This window comes from Ambystoma mexicanum, chromosome 1p (genome assembly GCF_040938575.1).
Source record: "Ambystoma mexicanum isolate Mex_15411 chromosome 1p, UKY_AmexF1_1, whole genome shotgun sequence".
Classification (NCBI taxonomy): domain Eukaryota; kingdom Metazoa; phylum Chordata; class Amphibia; order Caudata; family Ambystomatidae; genus Ambystoma; species Ambystoma mexicanum.
Genome location: NC_090921.1, coordinates 626,192,362 through 626,213,873, shown reverse-complemented (window position 1 = coordinate 626,213,873; position 21,512 = coordinate 626,192,362). Strand labels below are relative to the sequence as shown.

Here is a 21,512-nt window from a genome sequence, read left to right as displayed (position 1 = left end):
AAGCAACAATGGGCGTGCACAAATCTGCAGTGGCTGGTGGCCTTGGTGAAAAGGTGGTGGAGGATTTTATTGGGTATAAGTCTGGCGTGGAGTACCCAGATGTCCCTATCCCCCAGAGGCACTCTTTTGTTGAGCAGGCTATATTTTCAAAGCCACGAGCTTGTGGCCCCATCTTGCTCCTGGCGTTTGAGTTTGTCATCGAAATCTTGAGCTGTTTGTTGTGCTTTTTCAATAAATTAAGCTTGCCCCCACCACCTGAAAAGAAAAATGTATGTTAGAAATTTCCAGAAGGAGACTAGTCACAAACAAAATTGGTAAAAGAAAATCAGTCAGTCTAGATAAGCAGTCACAGGGTATTCACATTGGTTCTGTTTGAAAGATGTAGTCTTTGATCAGTCAGGTTTGTCTGAGTATTTTCTTTGATTAGGGTGGGAAGAGCGGTAATATTAGCTTTAATATTCTCATCTTCTGCTAGTGTGTCAGGCCATTGCAGTTTGTCCATAATTCAGTTTTGTATAGCGTGTCTTTGAGCACCGCTCGTAAGAGTTGTTTTAAGGTCCCCAATGGCGGGATCACAACAGACAATTACTGTGTCCAAATGTTCCATGAAAGAGGTGGTGGTTGTCAGGCAACGTGGGGAATTGCCATTAGTCAGTGGAGCTCCAGGGAGTGTGAATCCTCATAGGTTCTGCATCAGAATTAGCCTGAGAGAAGGTGCGCATAGGCATGAGGGTGGATGGAGCGGAGGATGTTGAGGCTTCCACAGTATGTAGCGAGAGCTGCATAGACTTAAATGAAATGTGACAATTGAACATCTTCCCTGGTAAGCACTGGAGGGAAGGGGGCTAGACAGGGCGGTGGATTTACATTGAGGTACTTTGCTGAGAGCGGGTCCAGGGTGGCGTGTAAGTAGAGGCCGTTGGCGGTGGAAGTGGAGGCGGGGCAGAGGGAGGAAGATGAGGTTGTGGTGGGAAAGGAAAATGAGGCGGCCGGGGGTGTGAGAGGTGGGGGAGGTTGGCGGGTGGGTAGTTTGTCTGACAGCTTGCTGTGGTGTGGGCAGTTGCGTGGGAGTGAGACAGTTGGCAGTGGTATGCGGGTGGAGGTGGGGGCGGAAAAGGAGGATTGGGGCCCTCAGTTGAAGCGAGCATGGTGCAAGTTCATCTAAATGTCTACAGGTGGTGCTGTTTTACTAGTGGGTCTACTCTTTTGCCGGCTGGCTTTTGAGAGGAGCCTGTTCTGCTCTAATTCTTTCTCCAACCTAGCCTGAGAGTTCTTAAGCGATCTAGTCTGACTGTCACGCAATCTGTCCATAGACACTTTGTACCATGCAAAATTAGCTGACCGACGACCATCAGACACCTTACACTTTCTTTGTTCCAAGGCCTCGCGCAAGAAAACAAGGTGGTCAACCTGAAATGACCCCTCCATTGGTCAAAGGAGGGGTAAATGCCCCATACGTCAAAAACATGAATACAGAATTTGTCCCTACTGCAGGAGTAAATTGTGTTATGGAAAGCTCAGAGTCGATAGCTAAGTCTAGAAATGCAAAAGAGTGGGGAGACACAAAACGCACACATTCAAATGCTCTTTGTGAATTGGGAACAACATTTTATGGATCACTGTTAAGCTTTGCCCCAGTGTATCCGATCACTTCCTCCCAAAACATTTTTGTTATTCGAGGGGCGTGCGAGTGTGAAGGGGCAAATTCATTTTTGGGTGACAAAACATCAAACATAGCTCGTCCTGAACAATTCTTCTTGAATGATATACAATATTCAAAGGGGAGAGTGGAAGGAATTGGTTTTAAATTATATTCTTTCTGTGCATTTGTTTTGTATTCTTTGTGACCAGGTGTAGTGCACAGAGTACATAGGAAAAAAAACAGAGGCTGGAGCAATCCCTTCACAGGGTATTTTATAAAAGGAATGAGTGATTATAAGTAATTGCAGATGCAGCTGCCAGTGCCTGAAACATAAGGTTACATAGAAAAGGCACAGGTGGAAAAAAAATACAGATTATGTATGGTAGTTATGAGCCTGGAGATACTTAAAGGTAATTGAAATGAACAAAATTCACAATACTCATAATAGATTAGATTATTGTATTTGTAATGCGCAGAACACCAGAGGTGTACCAAACAGGAACACCCTGTATCAAGCTGATGAATAAGGAAGATTTACAAAACAAAAAGGCAAAAGGAGATCATGCAATGTTTTTCTTAAAATGTTGAAGGCTAACAAGGAGGTGGAGGAACGATGTTGAAGTGGCAAATTATTCCAAAGGTGGGGGTCCAGCCATAGAAAACCAGCAATCCCCTTGAGTAAAGCACTAGGATAAGAGAACAGCGAAGAGATGAAGCTGAGCTGACTGAAGAGGACGTAAGGGCTGAGACGGGGTGATTTTTCGTGCATGATATTGTGATGCTAACCCATGGATGCATTTGTTTCCGGGCAAAGGACCTTAAAAGTAATGTGGTGATTGACAGGCAGCCAGTGTATGGAACGCCTAAGGCCAGAAATAAGGAACTGTCTTGGAAGATAGAAGATAAGACGAATAGCTGCATTTTTACTATTTGTGGATGGTGGTGGATAAGAACATATGGCAAACCTATATGCAAAGGGCTGGCATAGTCCAACCGGGAATAAATCAAAGCACCAACCACGGAACATGATCTGATTTTGCGTAGAAGGGAAGGGTACATACGGCATAAGATATGAAGGCATAAAATTATGATTTTACCGCCAAGTTTTTTTGTTGGATAAGTGGGAGCTCAGGGTCCCAGGCGGTTATCTGCATCGAAAATATTGTAGAAAAACCGAATAGTAGGAGGCAGGTGGGATGACGCATATGGTCATTCAGCAGATGTTTCAAACTCTGAGTTCTGTCTGGAAGAAAACCCCGGAATCGGTCTAGGGCAAAGCCAGGGACTCCTACAAGTTCTGAGAACGGACGTAGTAAAAAAGGACATGGTCCACCGTTATCAAATATGATGGATACATCCAACATGACCAGAAGGGACAGATGGCCCTGGTTAGAATGATTGAGCACGTCCCAGACTGGAAGTGGATATCACAAAAGTGGTCATAGGTACAGAGTATAAGAGAAGAAGTTTAAGTGCCAATTTGACTTCAGAGATGGTGCACTTGCACGTTGTAGGGAGTTCCAATGGAGGGCATGCAAGCAGGGCAAAAAAGCAGAAGCGGGAGGCAGCATAAAAGGGAGCAGGAAAGAAAAGATTGATTAAAGTCCTGGAGTGGAGAGTGCAAGTAGCTGAGTAGCAAGTAATAGACTTAGCAAGTTATGCAGGCAATACCGTGAATAGACCTAATAGAGGAATTTGAAGAGGGCGTGGTGTAGCCTGTGGCCCAAATTGGGCCATACTAGCTAGGGCTAACTGCTAGTCCTCTGGGTGGGGCAGTGAAGGCAAAGTCCCAGGCTGTTGCATCCTTGCAGTCTGGATGAAGGTCGACATCTGGCACACCAGCCAGAGCTCAAGGAAGATAACTAGGCCAAACCCTTGTGCTGCACAGGCACAGAGTAGTGAGAAGACGAGCCACAATGGCGGAGCACAGCAGTGAATGATGGCAGCTTCGTTTTAACAATGGGACACCACCAATAGAACGCAAAATGCCACAGGCATGGCAGTGACACCGACGCCTCCTGAGGGGGTGGGGACCACCAATGAAGATAAGAGTGCACTGCAGGTGTGGTGGTGATTGCAAAGGCCTCCCAGGGCACAGACCATGGCACAAATAAGATCACAGGTGCTGCTGGACGTGATGCGCCCTTGGTTGCCCTCCGAAGTCCCTCCACAGTACTGGGCCGCCACAGAAGATCAGTGATTGCCAGAGGGTCCTGCAGTGAGAAGCCGGCCCCAGGTGGTTTGGGCCACCTTAAAGTGACATTTTTATGGCATGGGCCTCATGGACATGCGGTGGTTATAGGGTGGCCCCACGTGGCAGCTAGGGCCCATCAGAAGATACTACAGGCATGGGTCCATGTGATGTGATGCCCCATATTGTGTATGGGACAACACCAACAAAAAGAATCATAACCTTTGTGAGACACACATTTTTCCTGCCTGGGATAGACCCTCATCCAACAGGTACTTCATATAATATAATATATATTTGTTTGTTATTGTGTGTAAAGTAGTCAGATGTATTTAAATATATATTAATGTCTGTGGCCATGTGGGGATGTATATGTGTAGCTATAGTTATTTTTGTCATAGCAATGAATCTGTAAATGATAAATTAAGTAGGGCGGTAGGAAGGGGTAGGTGTCTAGATAAGGGAGGAGGTTAAATAAAAAAGTGTTTGGTAGTAGGCTGGCATGATACAGGAAAGAGAAAGTGGCGGCCTTCCAAAGGTCCAAACCACCTGTCCTTTCCTCACAGTGGGTGGTGCCAGTTAGAAAATAGTTGTCTGTTCCATTAGAGTCTAGCTTGGATCCTCTAAGGGAGGGTGGGATGACTGAGCAGAGCTCCTAGAGGGAAATCATATCAGGGGAACAAGAGAAGGAGACAAGGGGAATTTTGTGCAGGGAGGCAATTGATATAACTCTCTAAAGAACGAAAGTCAACAAAGTGAAATCCAGCGGCAGGTAGCAGAGAGGCAGTTGGAGATAGGAAGAGGTTGGATTAAAGGTGGGAATATAAAATAAGAACACAATCTGAGCATCAGCAGCAGGGGTAGCTGAAGCAGGAGATTAACTTCTATTATGAGGAAGTGTAGAGGGTAAAGTGTAGTAGGTAAATTAACAAGCCTTTAGGTAATTCCAGATATGTAGAAGGAACGAGCAGGGAGGTAGGAACCAATCCAGACAGGTGTCTTGGGTGTCAAATTCAGTTAGCTTAATGTCAAGGGATAGTGGTGTGCGGGCACCTGTGTCATAAGGGGAAACACATGCTGGTTCTCAGTCAGTGAATCTCAAGGTAGTTTCAGGCTGGGGGCATGGGTAAAGCTTTTGAGAAGGGCAATGGTAATAAATGGGGTAGATTAAGATGGAGATAAATTCAAGGAAGCTTGCTCAGTTGAGAGTGCCTTGAACAAAGAGAGAGCAAGTAGGGGGGTTCTGACTTCTGTTTGTTAGGTTGGCAAAGGATCAGGTTTACATTTTGTTTAATTAAAGACGGAGAAGTAGGAGAAGGATGTATTAAAATAGTGAAGTAGAGAACAGAGTGATCAGAAGATGATGGATAATTTGAGAGTAAGAATGAGAAGAGTGAGGATGGAAGCAAGACCATACCAATGCACTTGCTGTAGATGATGGTGAGTTAAATATGTAGGTTGATTAGGTAATAGTCAGCAAAGTCGTTGGGAGGAGAATATTTTAGGAACGTTGAAATCAACTGAAAGGGTAATAGTAGCTCTTGTGGGAAGTGAGTCAAGAAGCAGGGGAATTTAAGGGGGAAATGAGCTTCGAGGGCTGGAAAGTCATAGAAGGCGAGGATAGGAGCCAAGTGTTTGGTAGGAGTGCATTTGGAGGCAAGGGGGTAACAATGACAATGAGGAAGGGGCAGAAGGGTTGTCTTGTTGATTATGGAGCCCATTCTGCACTGAACCTGGTAATTCAGGGCATAGTGAGAAAGCAGCAGTGCTGAAATGAAGGGTAACAAGAATGGCCATGACATGATGGGTAATCCTCGCCTTAGTGACAGATCAGCAAGACACAATGCATTGTTACACAGAGATTGGATGGTTCATGAGAAAAGGCTGCGAGACAGTTAGTAATAGGAAATTAGTAGTAGACAAACAGGGAAAGTGTGCAGAGGTACAAATTTTTTGTTGAGTCCCCATAGGGCTCCATGGGAATGGAGAGGGAGCTAACAACGGGCCCATTACGAACGGGCCCTTTGTTAGCTCCCTGGTCCCCTCGCGGGACCCGCTATGGAGGTCTGGATGAACCAGAAGTCCAGAGCGGGTCTCGCGAGGGGACCTTGTAATAGTGCGGAGTGGGTTTAACGGTGCCGGCACCATTACACACCACCTCTGAATGGGTTTTGGGCTCTGTTCTGGCTACATAAGAATGTTTTTCCTTGAAGGGAAATTACCCTATGCCACTACCTTTTAGAATCCATTCTCTGAGGCCCTCCTTGTGTGGGAAAACAAGAAGTGTGCCCAGATCAGCCGGTGTCCCTCCTTTCTATTTGGTTAGACATATGAAAGCTCTCTTTGTGAGCTTTAAACCTCCTCCCAGACCTCCCAGTAGTGTCTAGGAGGTACTCCATGCTATCTCTCACATTCTCATTTGCCTAGTAACTGCATTCCTGTCAACAACACTTCCTGCCCAATATATCTAATGTTCCATTAAATCCTATGGCCTAAACTTCCATGCTACCAGAAGGAGGTCACCCTTCTGGTTACACCAATAGCAATATGTATCAATGAAAACTACATTGTCTCAATGGACTTGAAAATAATTTCTATCCTTAACCTAGAGCGAATTTCTCTGTTCCTCAAATGGTTGCACAGAAGACAGACTAACAAAAAATGTGCTAAGCCTTCCATATGTTAAGTGGCCGGCTTCCATTTCTCCGATTATTTATTTAATCACACTTGGCCAAAGGAAACACGTGCCTTCTTTGAGATCTGCAACATGTTTGAACACAAGATGGTTGACAAACACCATCTGCATGTGGGTAGCCTGTCATGGGAACTCATCGAGCCGTGTCAGATGCATTGGCCAGGCCATCTTGGACTTCTTTTTAGACATTGCAAGAGAACACAAGGTGAGTGTTAAGTAGTCAGCTGGAGACAAACAAGGCTTTTCTTTCACAGTGGTTTATTGCACAACAAATACTGGTCACAGATCAATAATTTCAGCCAACTGATGACAGTTCCTTTCACCTCATAGGCACAGGCGTTGTGCCTTGCTTTACTTTCAACTTCCGCTGCTGGCTTAATTAGTTCCAAGATAACAGCCAGCCGATTACAGGCTTTCACCCTTCAAACCTGTCCGCCGGCCGTGAAAACGAAAATAACAAATGGCAATAGTGCACTCTTCACCCCTCCGAATCCTTCTTCTTCGGCGGCCGTTTCTCTCCACTGGAATGTCTTGAGCCTTGGACCAGGTACGGCGTCAATCTGTGGGCTTTCCGCTTACTACTAGTAAGCCCACTCGTATTCTTGGCTGGTCTCACTCCACTCGGGTGCGGCGTCTCTCGCCACGCGCTGCTCCTGCAAAATAAGACGCCTCCTGAGTTGCATTTAACCCCTGTCCGGCCCCTCCCCCGTAATCAGCACCATGTGTTCTCAGCAACTGTTTTAACACACCTGATTCAGATTCCCCACCTCCTCCCTGCTCCGTCCACTGTGGGTTAAACCTGTACTTTGTTTGTGTTCGGGCGGTTTTAACATAAGGAAACCCGGTTCTCCCTTTCCTCTTTTTCCTTTCTTTACCCATCGGTGTGCCTCCCCCTGATGCAGTATTTCGTTGGGCATTCTGGGATCTGTAATCTGTCTCTTTTCATTGATGGCCAGCACTTGACGGGCCCCTTCCACAACCCCCTCCTTTCTCCCAGTATCCAGGGCGGCTGCCACTGCTTCCACCTCACAGTGAGCCAGAAGGAGATAAATATATCCGTCATATTTCCCACATTCTCTAGGATGATTAAGCCCACTTTCAAATCCTTCAGAAAATTCGAAATGCTGATTAAAGCCAGATGTTCTTTTTAAGCCTTAGTGACAGGATTATCATAATTACTGCCGGGTCCTTTTACTGTATACTTTGAACTTTTTTTTACTTTACACAGAACTGAAGAAAACCAATTTGGAAAGCGGTTTGGTAACCTCAGTTGTTTCCAAAATGTACTTTCACTGAGACCTATGATTGCTGAACTCTTGTCTAGGCCCTATAATTCAGCTATGTAGGCCACTGCACTACAATATTAAGCCTGACAGACCATACCAACATGTGTTGTTATATTATTAACTTGTTATCAAACAAGTTCAGTTAAGAACTTTCACACTATTTCCTACTCGTTCGGCTTTTGTACTGCCTTGATAATATGCTGCCTTTATTTTAACTCGGATGAAAGAGTCACTCCCAAATATGGATATTTATTTCACTGCTCCAAAGACTCTTTGTCCAAAAACGAATGTGTTTGATACACTGTGTTTCCAATAAAAAACCTTATTTTTGATTATTTTAATTATGAGCATATTTTGGTTGCAAAAATGCTTACTGCTACTAGTTGAGCCTTTGAGACAATCGGGGTTCTAGCTAAAAGGCCAGCGTCATTTCTATACAGCCGTAAAGGGGCAATTGGACCATGTCAAAAACCTTAAAGAAAATACATAAAACCACATATTACTGCTGTGGCAAACTTAAAAATTGCATGCTGCAGGACAAACATCTGATCAATAGTTAAAATATGAGTACAAAATCCTCCCTGCCACGGGGCTAAATAATGGCATGTTCCACATTCCATCTATTTACAGCACTTAGAATGACTTGGCTGAAGATTTGGCAGTCAGTGTCAATTGGGCTAACTAACCTCTGAACTATACTCTAATTGTGCGGTCTTCCTTATAAAGGGGCGCTATTGCACCACAAGCCGAGAAGAGGAAATTTTGCTTCACGATGGGTAAAGCAACTGATAAGTAAAGGAGTCCTCCATAAAGGCGACTCTTGAAACACTTCTACTAGAAACCCAATTGTCCTGGACACCTTGCCCTTTGAAAGATGCTTAATTACTTCCTGGACACTCCCAAAAGAAAAACATTTACCAACATATCCCGCAACCTGAAATAATTCCTATTTATAACTGTATTGCCTAAGGACTGATACTATGGAAAGCAACGGCTATTAAATTCTCAGGGATCTAACAATAGGGATCTATAGTTTGACCACTCTAGCATTGGAAATTGACATGGTCTCACCAACCCAATGATTTTCTGAGATTCTTGCCGCTACAAAGGATCTAAAGTCCCCAATCCTTGTGTTGTACACTTTCAGAATAGCTTTGAATTATTTTCTTTTGCTGCTTCTTCCAAAGTGACCTATCTGTGATTATGAAATACCTTTTTCTATTCCGTTACCAGATGCTGAAATTGAACTGTAGGTTCCTTATTGTTTTCTGTCCTTTTGAGTTGTTGCAGCCTCATGGAGAAGGGGGCTTAGGTTTAGAGCTGTCCATAGCCAATGCTATTCAAATTGATTTACTAGTCCATTTTTGGTATTACAAGATCTTTAATTCATCATGATAGGCTCCATCATGGTGAGTAGCTGATTTTATAATGTTAACACAGTTTCACAGACACCTGGATCCCTATCATACAATATAATAAAAGGCAAGATGTAGGTTTGTCCGATGCAGTCGGGTGCAGTAGAAACTGCCCACTGCTTGTTTTCACCGCTAGAGGGTTCTATTGCCTTAAAAATATATAAGGCCAGATGTTATATTAACATTCTGAAAATGTCTCTCTTCGCACACTTTGGCGTTCACATTAGTTGAACATAATTCTGTTATTTGTTACCCTAGTGGATAGATCTTTAGTTTCTAATTGCTGTAACCATTCTCTAATCCCTTCCCTCAAATGTGGGCCCTATCTTACTCCTATTTCATTTGCCATCTCAGATGATGTACCATAATCATCCCGGGGTACTTCATTAATCTTACAATTACTTTTTCTATGTAAAGATACAGTGTGATTATCACTGTCTATTCAACTGCGGATTGCAACATTTTTCAAAATGTGACTAATCATCCATGCTTATTAAGCTACAATCAATTGAAATGTTGGCATCTCTGGCAATCAGGCCGATTGACTTCTGGCAATAGTATGTGTCATTCATCTACACTCCTTCCAAGGAGGTGCATCGGATAGGCGATGCAGCGGAAGCGCCTCTTCCGCACAAAGTCCAGCCAAAGTCCTGTCCATCTGTGCCCATCCACGCAATAGATGGCTTGTGGATGGCAGTCCATATTAATCCAGCTTTTACAGTACAGTAGAAAGGATTAGATGATGTGGGCACCTCCTGATACTCTTCTTCGAACTAATTGGGTTTACTCTGGTAAGGATGTTTCTGCTTCCTCTGCAGCGGCAACGCCTGTTGTTATATGTCTCCTTTTTAATGCACGCTCATTAGCGGTTCATGCCTTGGCATGCTGCAAACTCCTCCTTGAACACTCTACTGGTCTAGTGCGTGTGACAGAGACTTGGCTTAATGCCTCTGTCTGCCCCCCTGGTCGCCCAGGTCCTTCCCGCAGACTACTCCATTGTTTGGTTCGATAGGATTTATTGCTCCTCATTTCCTGATTCCTCTCTCTCACACTGTCAGTAGAGAGGCTGTCTTGGCACAAATTGTGGTTTCTTCATCTTGCACACTCCATATGCTCCTAATCTACCACCCTCCTGGTCCGGACATCTTGTTTGTTCTGTCCTTTATAGATGTTGTGACTGACTTGCAAACTTGGTATCCCAATTTAGTCATGCTTGGGGACATTCATTTGCACCCTAACGTCCCCTCGGATCTTCATTCTGCCTGGCTGGTTTCAGCTCTGTCAGACCTTAACCTTAAGCAAGATGTTACCACCCCTACCTACTCTCACAGCAGCACTTTCTATCTTGTGTTTGTCCCCCCGCCCTGTTCTTCTTTTTCCCAGTTCTGATTGTGACTTGGTCCGATCATAGGATCATCCCTTTTACATTTAATGCACCCTCTTCTGCCATCATTCTGGTCTTGACCTGCCCTCCTTCTTGCCGCTGTTTCCCTGTTCTCACGGAGGATATCTCCTCCAACATCAATGGCTTTCTGGCCTCCTGTAGCTCTCCCAGCCTCTCTTCCTTCTCCGCTGCTCTGACCCCCACAGCTGATTTACTGGCTCCCCTTAAGCAAGGTAAGCCTCTGGGCCGTCTTTCTGAACCGTGGTTTATGCAGAGTTTCCGGCTTTTCTATAGGAAGGTGGAATGCAAGTGGCGTATTTCATTCTGTCGCTTGCCTGCCTAGCACTAGCCTCTGCTGTCTATTTTAGTGCCGTTTTTGATGCTAAATGCGCACTACACTTCACAGGTCAAACTAGCAGTTAATTCACCCCACAAACTGTTTAAAGTAGTTCAATCGCTTTCTTCAATTCCTCCTTCTAATCTGGTCTTGCCCTCCCAGGTGGTGTGTCATTCCCTTTCACTCTTTTTTTCAGGACGAGATTATTGCCATCCATCAGAAGATTTAAGACCTAGGTGCCCCTTTGTTTCGGTTGGCCCCTCACCTGAATCCCCCTTGTTCCTGTCTTGGTCTGGGACAACTTTCCCTGTTTTTCTGCCTCTGATGCCATCTTAGCCACGAAGGGTCTTAAATCGGCTTATCCGGCTGATGCAATACCTCTTGCCATTCTTAAAGGTCATCCCTTCTATTTTGTACTTTGTGACTCTGGCTGTCAATTCTTTCCTCTCCTCTAGTCTGGTTCCTCCCATTCTAAAGCACTGTAGAAACCTCATTTTGATCCTCTGCTTTGTAAGGAAGGCATGCTATCAAGAAACGACAGACACAAGTGATCGCAGTTCAAGGGTGTTTATTAAACGGTATAGGTAAGGTGGGAAAACACCTAATCTAAACCTAAATATAAGATGGGGGCAAGCTACGACCATCAAATCAAAATATGCCAGTCCTAGTTGTGTCTTGTCAAAATAAAAGGGTCTATACAAAAAAAAAACGATTGCCAATCCTTACAACTAAATAGCAATAAGAGTGCAGCATATGATTCACAAGAAAGAAAGAAGTGTTCACAAATTATAAGTCAGGATGTGGTATCCGGGAGTCTCCCTTCCCCACGTTTTGAGCACGGGACAATGTGGAACTCCTGAGCACGGCACATGCTCAACCTTTTCCAGCACGAGACGACAGTTCCGCTTCAGAAATCAAGTCTCTTTTCTACAAAAAGTCTCTTGCCTCTGAGGACCTGATGGGCTCCAAAAATAACAAACAAAAAGTTATTTTCAAATGTAGAATAGGCGATGCCTTCACCACTGGGTCCCCTTCTTCCGGACGCAGACCATCCTTGACTGTTTGCCTCCCTCCGTCGGGTTCATTCTGGCTTTTGCAAAGATATTTTTCTACTTGGCATTGCAAGTCATAATGTCTTTTTAAACAGTTCCCTGTGGACATCCCTCTGCCGGGTTCACTTTTGTCAACACATTGTTTCTTGGGACTTTAGACTTCGCCCCTCTATATTGGCATCCCTCGGCCGGGTTCACTCTTGCCACTTCAATTCCTTTTTCACTTCCCATACTTTTCTCAATGGTTTGTCGGTCAAAGACTTTCAACACTACAGGGATTTTGCTAAACCCCTGTCTGACCATTTTTACCTTCCTTGTCGGCTAACCTATGACCTTCTGGTGTCAGTAGTTTCATTCAATGCGGATCGACCAGAGCCTCTCGAGTGAGCACCTACATGGTGCCAGACCCCTCTGCAGCTGGTCCTCACTAAACAATTTATAGTTCTTTGAACTTTCCTCAATGTGCCACTTTGTTACTTTTATTCAACACAGTTCGGTTTCTTCATCGGTTCTGCCCTTAGCCTCATCGGCTGTGATGAACCGCTCGGCTTTCTTCGTATTGGTTGTCAAGGCCGGGTCCACAGTAGCAGGCGTCTCCCTATGAACCTGCTTATCAGTGTAAGCATGCTCCATGTACCGTTGACATCTGCTGCAACACACCTGGGCTATTGTTCATGATCTTACGATTTCCTCTGTGGTGGTTTAATGAGCCTGGCTTGAAAAGGGTAAGGTTGCTTCTCTCCTGGTCACCCACGGTACGCACCATCTTTCTCCTCCTCTTGAACTGCTGTGCTGTTAGCTCTCTCGTCGTGCGGTCTGCCTTGCTCATATTGTGCTCTCGTGCTCCACCTTTTATCCCTGTGGGGGAGGCAAAGGGCCGTCAGGTGTGTGTGATCATGGTCAACTGCCTGACTCTGCCTGACCCTTATGTTGGGACATGTTAGGTGAATGGCTTTGGTATTTGTCCGTTGTTAGGCAGAAACCTGTGCAGTTCCCTTAGGGACCACTGCAAAAAGTTTAAGACTACAGGTGTTAGCAGTAAACCCAATTGGTAGCAGTCTGTACCACCCAGATTTACCTGGTAGCTGTGGCTGAGCAGTCAGACTTCTCTCAAAAAGAGTTAGGCAGTATATAGAGTATACACAATAGGACTAAAAATACAGTAGCACAAGCAAACACTGACCAGAGCTTTGGTATAAAAGTAAATAATTATTTATTTAAAAACACACTTGTAAAAATACACTGGCACTAATATGTCAAGCAAGTTCAAACACAGTCACTAGAAATATATACATCTTCCTAATTAATTATTTGACAAGTCTAGGGTAAGACACCACTTGTTTAGCAAAACAGAGGTGAGCGCATAACCATAGAGGGCACTCCAATAATTTGTTTAAAAGGGGAGAGAAAAGGCAGAATAGGAAAATCACATAGTACCAACACTTTTAAAGAACCACAGCAAGTCAAGAAAGGCAGGGTCTACTGTAGAGCAAAAAGTTCATAGGCCAGGCCCACTCTTGGAGAGAGGAAGGCGGAATGTGCCCAAGATCACACAGTGGAAATGCACTCAAAGTCTTTGCAGCAAAGTCAAAAAGAGGTTGGATCAAGTTAGAAAGGTAATGTTAACGGGTCCAAGGTCACCACAGGATAAAGAGTCAAGGATTTACGGGACACCTTGGACAGTCTGTTGCAAGGGAGACCAGGCGGGACACAGTATCTGAAAAGGTGAGGACGCTCCAGCGGGGGCAGTTAATCCTGGCAGTTGGTGCAAGTCGGGGCTTCGTCCAGGGGAAGAGAAGATCTCGAAGTGGAGGAAAGCTGGAGGTCATTGCACTGCCAGGGAAGAAACCAGCCGCGGAGTTTCCCGGTTAAAAGGTACTACCCTTTTATTCGCGGTAGTGGTGAAGCGTTGCTATCCGGCCGCCGGGGTGCTTGGCACGGGCGATTCGACCACCAGACGATCCAGGAAGGTGAAAAAGGCGAACTGGTTGGTCCCACCAGCTCAAAGGGAAGAAGACTCTCCTGGAAGAAGATCTTCTCTGTCGTCAGGGAAGTGGTGAGTTTCGTACAGCAGGGCTCCACCGGTGACGTCGTCGTTGTAGATGGCTCAGCTTCTCCCCTCTTCGGATTCCTTGGGTCCTGTACGACTTCTGAAGTTCCAGCCCCCAAAGCCCTGCTTTTATGCAGAAAACCCCCATTCATCAGCCTAGCTGTCACTCAAACATGCTAAGTGGTGAGCCGGGGGGCTCACCACTGGGCCAATCACACAAGAGTGTGACTTGAGTTGCCAAGGCAACTCAGTCCAGGGTGCCTATTTCCCCCTCCCACACATCCTGTAGACCCAGACAGAGTGGCACCACTTTTGGAGGCTTCTGTGCAGGAGCCCGCCAAAAGTGGAACAAAGAGCTCGACTTGGGTTAGGGTTTCAGAGGCAAACACAAACACCATTTTAAAACCGAGTCCTGGCAAAAAGACCCAACCGGGGAATAAATATTAAATAAATAACCCGGCGGTATCTTTAACATTGCACCAAAAAGTGGTGCGTTTAAAATGAATGGGAAAAACTACGGCAGTGGATACGCGTGGTATCCACTGCCACCAGCCAGAAAATCGACAAGGGGGGACTGGACAGTGCCCCCTTGAAAAACAGGCCCAGGGGCAATCAAATGACCCCTACAAGTACTTCCACAATATGATGGTTTGTACTGGTTCTGTTCACAATTTAAGACTAGTAAAGCCAATGGTGACTTTACATGCCCTGGGAGACAGTAGTCAGTCCCAGGGTATGGAGTCTGTTTGGGGGTCACTATGACACCCCTGTGTTACTGCACTGAGGGTGCTGTGTAACACACATACCAAAAACACATGAAGCCGTATGGAGTAAAAGACCCCATGGCCCATAAAACACATTACAAAGTCAAAGGACATTCTCAAATCATGCCTAAGAGTGGGAGAAAAAGAGTCTCACCCTTAGCAGGAGAAAAAAATAAACCCCAAAAATCCAGCAAAGCTGCTGGGGGACTCACTAGGTTTGGGAAATTAGCCTTTACAGAGAATTCTCCCTAACATCCGTCGTCTTTTGTGATGTGCGAAAGTGTTCGCATTGGAAGTGGGGGGGCTCTGAGTTTCCTATATAGCAGGATGGGGAAAAGTCATTAGAAGAAGGGGGATACCGCGTCTCACCCATCAGTGTCCCACTTTCACTCCCCGAGGACCCTCCATCCAGGTGATCCTCCCTCACTGATCAACCCCCAGGAACTGGATCCAATAGCGATGGCCGTGTACTGGCCACCTGGATGACATATCCCCAGGGACTAGCCAGGGAGACACCTTCAGGTTTCTCACAGATTCTTTCTTATTGGCCCATCTGCCTTCTATCCTTTCCTATGAAACTTTTCTGTGCTCTTTTCTGGAGGATTCTGGATTCCTCGATCCTTTTCAGTCTGGCTTTCATCGCAGTTGGCATAGAAAGTCCGTTCTGGCTTCCGCTGTAGACCACCTGGCCAAGTTGCTGATCTAGGGGTGTCGATGCATTGATATTAGAACTCTCTGCTGTATCCGACACAGTTGACCACTCCATCTTTGTCACACTCACCTGTGTCTCTGCAGGAGCGATGGATTTGCCTCCTTGGACCCCGAGTACTAACTTCCCCTGTTCCACCTGGAGGAATACCTGTCAAATATAAGATGCACACTAAGATTTAGGTTCACTTGATTCCCTTGGGCTCCCTCCCTTCTCTCTAAAAATGTACTGTGATGTCCCCCAAAGGGCTTACCTTGGGTTTTAGTAAGGTGCGCACTCTTTCCTGCATTCACAAGGGCGCGATTCTATGGGGGAATTTGTAGCCCTACACATGTAGGAATGATGCCGGTTTCTGTTTGCCGTGTTCTGATGCAACATGCTGTTATGGCTTCACAGCGAGGCAGAGTGTTCCATATGCTAGTTACTTCACTAACAAGAAGTTCTTTCCACACGGCGAACGTTGCACAGTGGATTTGGAGAGTCCAGTACTGTCCGAATTGTCTTTATGTTGCCAAGGTACCTTGGGAAGGCTTGCGCAGCATGTAGAACTCTGAACTTACTGGTGGGTATGCGCAGCGTTGCTAGGGCGCACCATGTAATGTCTCTCCTTTCCTTTGCAGGAGTGGATTGTGGAGTGCTCGAACTACGAGCTTGGATTCGGAGCAACTGGTGAGCCTCAGAGTTTCGGTGAGTATGCGCGACGTTACTGGAGCGAGCGCACTAAGTAATGTCTCTCCTTTCTTTTGCAGGAGTTGGAGTGCTCGGGCTACGAACCTGGATTCCAGCATAGCGGGAAGAATCTCAGCGATTCGTTGAGTATGCGCAGCGTTCCAGTACATGCGCTCCGGGTAATGGTCTTCTATGTGCTTGCAGGCCCCAATGTAGGTGTTACCTCGTGTCCGGGGAAGGCTGCTGCGTGGAAGAAGCACAGAGGATGATCCGGAGTGGGTAAGCAGAAGCAGGATGATCCAGAGCAGGTAAGAAGCAGGAGGATCCAGAGCTGGTAAGCAGAAGCAGGATGATCCGGAGCAGGTAAGCAGAAGCAGGATCACGGTGAGTGTGTTGCTGATGCAGTTTACAGGAAGCAACACTAAGCACTGGAAGAATCTAGGGTGTGGCTTATATAGCCAGCCACACCCGAACACTAGAGAGCTCATGGATTTTCATACACTTCCTGTTTGGCAACAGGAAGTGGTAACCAGGAAGAATATCAGGAAGGAACTAGAGGGAGTTATCGGCTATGGGCTTTTGTGTGTCTGTGTGTCTATGCTAGGCTTGCCAAGCCTCAACCCAGCGTGGCCTTACTACATGCTTGGTACTCATGACAGTCTTCCCCCTCAAGACCCCTCCCGATGGTGTGAGAGTGGGGTTCCGCTTGTCAGGATTGTCCCGATGGAATTTTTGCACCAATCGGGGGGTATGCACGTGTGTGCTGGGTTCCCATGATCTCTCCTGGGGTCCGTACCCCTTCCAGTCAATCAAGTTATACAAGGTCTTTCGTACTAGCTTGGAATCTAATATGTTCTTAACCTCATATTCTGGTGCTTCTTCACCCACTTGTATGGGTGCGGGAGGTGTGGAGGTTCGGGTTTTGGGGTGTATTGGTTTTAATAGTGACACATGAAATACGGGATGTATGCACATATGTTGAGGTAACGCCAGTTTCATGGCTGCGGGATTAATCACTGCCTCAATCGTATATGGGCCGATGTATCGAGGCTGACATTTTTTGGGGCCTTTTAAAGCAATGTGTCTAGATGCCAGCCAGACCAATTCTCCCACTTGATAGTCTGGGGTTTTTTGTCGGTGGCGATCAGCGTTTCTTTTTTGTGTCTCTTTGGCTTGCTGTAAATTTTTGCTTGCCTTTCTAGCTGCTTCAATGATGCTGGCGTGTAGGTTCTTTACCGCGGACATCTCAATGTTTTCTGGAGGGTCGTAGACTGATGTTCTAGGGTACCGACCATATACAGTAAAAAAAGGTGTTGCTTGGGTTGATGAGTGTGTTGAATTGTTGTAGGCATATTCAGCCATCCATAGTATTTCTGTCCAGCTTTGGCTTGTCTGGTGTAATAGACAGCACAAATACTGCTCCATGGTCTGGTTTGTGCTCTCGGTTTGCCTGTCCGTTTGAGGATGGTGACTAGCGGACAGAGGGATTTCTACTTTTGCCAGGGCACAACATTTCTTCCAAAAACATGATACAAATTGGCTGCCTCTGTCAGAGACGATTACGGTGGGAAATCTGTGTAACTTAACTCGATCTAGAAACACCTGTGCCAGTATCAGAGCTGAAGGAATACCTTTCAGAGCTATGAAATGGGCCATTTTGGAGAAGAGGTCCACTACTACGAGGATGGTATTATAACCTGAGCTGGGAGATAAGTCGTGACAAAGTCCATTGATACTGTGTGCCAGGGTGCTGGTGGGATGGTGATTGGCTGAAGGAGGCCTGCTGGTGTTTTCCTGGATGTTTTGTAGTGTGCACACACCTCACAGGTGCCTACAAAGGTAGCAATATCCTCTCGCCAAGTTGGCCACCAGTAAGATTTACTTACTTCATGGTTTTGGCTATACCTGGATGGGCTTCTAACAGTGAGTCGTGATAGTTAGACCAAAATGCCTTTTGCAGATCCTTAGTTGGAACGTAGAGACGTTTTCGATAATATAGTAGTTCATCTTGAATGGTGAATTGTTCTCCCTTCTTGTCCCAAGCTAGTAGGTCTTTTTCAGATATACTTTTTTTTATTGCTTCTCGCAGTGTGTCTAACAAAGAAGGGGCAATGCAGAAACCAAGAATTTTGTGGCTAGGTACGATCTCCACTGGATTAGGGGCATTATACGCTTCCTCTCCTGTGCCAATGCGGGATAACACATCCGCTTTCCCGTTTTTAACTCCGTGGCGGTAAGTGATCACAAAGTCATATTCCATGAAGCATAAGGCCCAACGGAGTTGTCTTGAAGACTGAGCTTTCGCAGAGAGTAAGTATTGCATGTTCCGATGATCTGTTATTATCGTGATTGTATGTTTTGCTCCAAGTAAGTAATGTGGCCATTCGTTCAGTGCTCTGTTGATTGCTAGGGGTTCTTTTTCAGAAATCGCATAGTTTAATTTTGCTGGGGAAAACTTTCTCGACCAGAAGGCAATGGGATAAAGGCATCCTGTTTTGGGATTCTGTTGTGACAATACTGCTCCCATGGCGATGCTTGAGGCATCAGTTTCCACTATGTACGGTAAATCAGGCTGCGGGTGTTGTAGTATTGGGGCTGAAGTGAATTTTTCCTTGAGAGCTCGAAAGGCTTCTTCCGTCGCTGGTGTCCATTCGAATTTCCCGTATTTACACAGCAGGGACGTAATTGGGTGTACTACATGTGAGAATCATGGTATGAGGCGTCGATAGAAATTCGCAAAACCTAGGAAACTCTGTACTCCCTTTACAGACGTGGGTGAGGACCAAGTGAGGATTGCCTCCACTTTTCTATTGTCCATCTAGATTCCCTGTGGTGTCAGTATGTATCCCAGAAACTCTACCTCAGTAACGTGGAAGGAACATTTTTCAAGTTCTGCATACAGTTGGTTTTCACACAGTTTGTGGAGTACAGCTCGTACATGGGTTACATGTTCTTGGGGAGTGGTGGAGTAAATCAAAATGTCATCGATGTAGACGACTGCACAGACATCAAGGAGTTCACGTAACACATCGTTCATAAAATGCTGGAACGCAGCCGGGGCATTGCAAAGCCCAAACGGCATGACCTGGTATTCGTACAGGCCATAGCGGGTACGGAACGCAGTATTCCCGTCGTCCCCTTTCTTCATGCTTACCAGGTGAAATGCGCCACGTAACTCTAGTTTTGTGAACATTTTTGCTTGTCTCGCCTGGTCTATGAGTACTGGTATCAGAGGTAATGGGTACTTATTCTTGATAGTGACTTGATTTAGGGCCTGGTAATCGATACATGTCCTTAAATCCCCCTCTTTCTTGGGTACGAAGAAAAGTGGGGAGGCGGTAGGTGACTTAGATGGTCTAATGAAACCGTTGGCTAGGTACTGATCTAAGTAAGTCCTTAAATGGGTGTTTTCTTCCTCAACGCATAACGCATAAATGCGACTGCAAGGTACTTGTGCCCCTGGTAGCAGATCAATCTGGCAGTCATAAGCTCGATGTGGGGGTAACGTATTAGCTTGTTCCTTAGCGAACACGTCATGAAACTCCTGGTACTCCGCCGGTAAGGTCCCCACCAAACCTAATCCTGCTATCTTTTCTTGTGAAGCTAACAATGGGCTACTTCAGGTCCCTTTGTTGTCATAGCAAGAGACACATTCTGTGGGAAAGATCAAGGTTCTCGCTTGCCAATCGATTCTTGAGTTATGCATCTCTAGCCACGGTATTCCGAGAATCAGCTGGAATTGGGGTGCTGAGATAAGGTCAAATATAATACCTTCCCTGTGACCATCTTGGCAGATCAAGGTAGAAGTGGAAGTATACTGTGTTACTGGTCCCGAAAGGAGTTGTGTGCCATCCACAGCTGTTACACTTTCTATGGTGTCCTTATGGTCGAATGCTAGTCCCAAGGTCTTTGCAGTGTTTACGGCCAAGTAGTACCCGATAGCCCCACTGTCTATGAAAGCCTTGAGGGCATGCATTTGGGTGGGTTGTGAAGGGTCTACCCGAACCACAGGAATACTGAAATGTGAGATCTGAGTGCTCCGTTCTTGGCTCAACAGACCGACCTTTACATCTGCCAGGCGTTGGAGTTTTCCGCTTCTGCATTTTCCTTTGTGTTATCCAGAACCCCCATTGTCTTCCGTGGGGGTTTAACGGTGCAGTTCCGGAGGAAATTACCAGATTGGCTGCAGTATAAACAAAGTTTTTCCTGATGCCTCCGTTCTCTCTCTGCTTTGGTTAATGGTCCTCTGAGGACACCCAATTGGATGGGCTCTGAGTGTGTTTCGGGGGCCTGTCGATTTGAAACATCTTTCGGTCGGACATACACTGGTCTATGTTCTGATCTGGTTTGGTCCGCCTTGTGATCATGTAAACGGTGGTCTAGTTGCATAGTCAGATCGATGTATTCGCTACAGTAATCTGGGGGATTAACTACTTGTGCCAAGACATCTTTTAATTCTCCTCTCAGACCTCGATAGAATAATGTTATTTGTTTCTCCTCTGGCCAACCTGATTCTGCTATTAGGCGATTGAATGTGGCGACATACGCAATAAGATTCTGACCACCCTGTCACAGAGAGAGCAGCTCATCATCCAAGGCCTAACCACGAGTCCGATGAGCAAATAGTTTTTCCAGTTCACGTTGAAAACCAGGGTAATTTCTCAACAAGGCGTTGACCCTAAGCACTAACGGGACAGACCAGTCCGCTGCGTGTCCCCCTAAAAAGGAGAGGACAAAGGCTACTCTAGCCTGGTCATTCCAAAAAAAGTCCAGTTTGCATATGAAGTGCAGGCGGCATTGGTTCATGAATGCTCCAAATTTCTTGGATCCCCTGAGAAACGTTCTGGGGGTGCTAAAGGGATATTGCCTGGAAGCAATACCTGAACGGGTGTGACTACCGGTGCCACGGTAGGCTGCCTCTGAGTGGCTCCCCCTGATAGGGGCACTAGACCGGCTTGGGTCTTTAAGAGCTGTCTTGCCAAGTCGTCTGTCTTGTCCCTGTTAACTACCATTAAGGCATTAGTCTCTGAGCGGGCTGCATGCACCTCGGCCCGTAGTTCGCCTAACAATAGGGAAAGCTGGTCTACCTCAGAGGTTTCCATCGCTCAGGCAGAGTTGTTGAGGACGGCTTTGTGTTCTGTCACACTCACCTGTGTCTCTGCAGGAGCGATGGATTTGCCTCCTTAGACTCTGAGTACTCACTTCCCCTGTTCCACCTGGAGGAATACCTGTCAAATATAAGATGCACACTAAGATTTAGGTTCACTTGATTCCCCTGGGCTCCCTCCCTTGTCTCTAAAAATGTACTGTGATGTCCC

The 21,512-nt window shown here is 46.0% G+C and overlaps 1 protein-coding gene across 1 annotated transcript in view; it reads left to right on the top strand.

Annotated features, from left to right (window-relative positions):
* LOC138577272 (solute carrier family 12 member 2-like) overlaps window positions 1–21,512 on the top strand; it is a 953,949-nt gene that overhangs the window by 400,965 nt on the left and 531,472 nt on the right. The window lies entirely within an intron of this gene.